Source organism: Arachis hypogaea, chromosome 4 (assembly GCF_003086295.3).
Source record: "Arachis hypogaea cultivar Tifrunner chromosome 4, arahy.Tifrunner.gnm2.J5K5, whole genome shotgun sequence".
Taxonomy (NCBI): domain Eukaryota; kingdom Viridiplantae; phylum Streptophyta; class Magnoliopsida; order Fabales; family Fabaceae; genus Arachis; species Arachis hypogaea.
The window spans coordinates 81,034,084-81,036,896 of record NC_092039.1 but is presented as its reverse complement, the minus strand read 5'-3'; the positions used below and the strand labels follow the sequence as shown (position 1 = coordinate 81,036,896).

At 37.4% G+C, this 2,813-nt stretch overlaps 1 non-coding gene across 1 annotated transcript; it reads left to right on the top strand.

Annotated features, from left to right (window-relative positions):
- Positions 1-35: 35 nt before the first annotated feature.
- Positions 36-143, top strand: LOC112799342 (small nucleolar RNA R71). Its single transcript, XR_003200915.1, has one exon. It is a non-coding gene; the product is annotated as a small nucleolar RNA R71 (small nucleolar RNA).
- Positions 144-2,813: the final 2,670 nt, after the last annotated feature.

Below are 2,813 nucleotides of genomic sequence, written 5' to 3'. Positions count from 1 at the left end.
CCATCATAGAAAATACCTATGATACTCCATTCAGAAAGCATATCAGAAGGACACTTTCTGATTAATTGTTTGTATCTTTCCCAAGCTTCATAGAGGGATTCTCCTTCCTTCTGTCTGAAGGTTTGGACTTCCACTCTAAGCTTACTCAATTTTTGAGGTGGAAAGAACTTTGCCAAGAAGGCATTGACTAGCTTTTCCCAAGAGTCCAGGCTTTCTTTAGGTTGAGAGTCCAACCATGTTCTAGCTCTGTCTCTTACAGCAAAAGGAAATAGCATAAGTCTGTAGACCTCAGGGTCAACCCCATTAGTCTTGACAGTGTCACAGATTTGCAAGAATTCAGCTAAAAACTGATGAGGATCTTCCAATGGAAGTCCATGGAACTTGCAATTCTGTTGCATTAGAGAAACTAATTGAGGCTTAAGCTCAAAGTTGTTTGCTCCAATGGCAGGGATAGAGATGCTTCTCCCATAGAAGTCGGGAGTAGGTGCAGTAAAGTCACCCAGCACCTTCCTTGCATTGTTGGCATTGTTGTTGTTTTCGGCTGCCATAGGTTCTTCTTCTTTGAAGAATTCGGTCAGGTCCTCTAAAGAGAGTTGTGCTTTGCCTTCTCTGAGCTTTCTCTTCAAGGTCCTTTCAGGTTCAGGGTCAGCCTCAACAAGAATGTTTTTGTCTTTGCTCCTGCTCATAAGAAAGAGAAGGGAACAAGAAAATGTGGAATCCTCTATGTCACAGTATAGAGATTCCTTTAGGTGTCAGAGGAAAAGAAAAGTAGAAGACAGAAGTAGAAAATTCGAACTTATCAAAGAGGATGGAGTTCGAATTTTGCATTAAGGTATAGTGTTAGTCCATAAATAGAAGGATATGAGAAGAAGGGAAGTAATTTTCGAAAATTAAGTAAAATATTTTGAAAACATTTTGAAAAACCTTAATTGATTTTCGAAAATCAAGGGTGGAAAAGAAGTCAAGTGATTTTTGAAAAAGATTTTGAAATTAGAAATCAAAAAGATTTGATTGAAAACTGTTTTGAAAAAGATGTGGTTAAGAAGATATGATTGGTTTAAAAAAATTGTGATTGAGAAGATATGATTTGAAAAACATTTTAAAAAGATTTGATTTTGAAAATTAAAAACTTGGCTAACAAGAAAAGATATGATTCAAGCATTAAACCTTTCTCAACAGAAAAGGCAACATACTTGAAATGTTGAATCAAATCATTAATTGGTAGCAAGTATCTTTGAAAATGGAAAGAAATTGATTTTGAAAAAGATTTGATTGAAAAATTGATTTGAAAAAGATCTGATTTTGAAAAACTTTGAAAACTTGAAAAAAATCTGATTTTGAAAACAAAATCTTCCCCCTTGTGCCATCCTGGCGTTAAACGCCCAGAATGGTGCACATTCTGGCGTTTAACGCCCAAAACACTACCTTTTTGGGCGTTAAACGCCCAACCAGGTACCCTGGCTGGCGTTTAAACGCCAGTCTGTCCTTCTTCACTGGGCGTTTTGAACGCCCAGCTTTTCTGTGCAATTCCTCTGCAGTATGTTCTGAATCTTCAATCCTTCTGTATTATTGACTTGAAAAGACACAAATTACAAATATTTTTGGATTTTTAATAATTAGGACAAATCAAAATGCAACAAGAATCAAATAACAATGCATGCAAGACACCAAACTTAGCGGTTTGTATACCACTGACACTAACAAAATGAGAATGCATATGAGACACATAAAACACTCAAGTCAATTGAATTTAAAGATCAGAGCACGAAAATCATCAAGAATTACTTGAAAATCCTTAAGACACATGAATGAATGCATGCAATTGACACCAAACTTAAGATGAGACACTAGACTCAAACAAGAAATTTTTGGATTTTATGATTTTTTTTTTAATTTTTTTGTGTTTTTCGAAAATTAAATGGAAAAAGTTATCAAAATTCTTAATGAGAATTCCAGGAATCAGTGCAATGCTAGTCTAAGACTCCGGTCCAGGAATTAGACATGGCTTCACAGCCAGCCAAGCTTTCAAAGAAAGCTTCGGTCCAAAACACTAGACATGGCCAATGGCCAGCCAAGCCTTAGCAGATCACTGCTCCAAAAGCAAGATTGATAGAAATCAACAAGCTCTTGTGATGATAAGTTGAAACCTCGGTCCAATGAAATTAGACATGGCTTCACAGCCAGCCAGACTTCAACAAATCATCTTGAAACACTAGAATTCATCTTCAAGAATTTCGAAAAAAAATAAATACCTAATCTAAGCAACAAGATGAACCGTCAGTTGTCCAAACTGAACAATCCCCGGCAACGGCGCCAAAAACTTGGTGCACGAAATTGTGAACAATACTTTTCACAACTCTCATAATCCCCGGTCATGAACCCCAAAAACTTGGTGTTCAATACCATGGCATTAACACAACTTCGCACAACTAACCAGCAAGTGCACTGGGTCGTCCAAGTAATAAACCTTACGCGAGTAAGGGTCGATCCCACGGAGATTGTTAGTATGAAGCAAGCTATGGTCATCTTGTAAATCTTAGTCAGGCAAACTCAAATGGATATGGTGATGAACGCATAAAAACATAAAAGATAAAGATAGAGGTACTTATGTAATTCATTGGTAGGAACTTCAGATAAGCGCATGAAGATGCCTTCCCTTCCGTCTCTCTGCTTTCCTACTGTCTTCATCCAATCCTTCTTACTCCTTTCCATGGCAAGCTTATGTAGGGTTTCACCGTTGTCAGTGGCTACCTCCCATCCTCTCAGTGAAAATGTTCCTATGCTCTGTCACAGCATGGCTAATCATCTGTCAG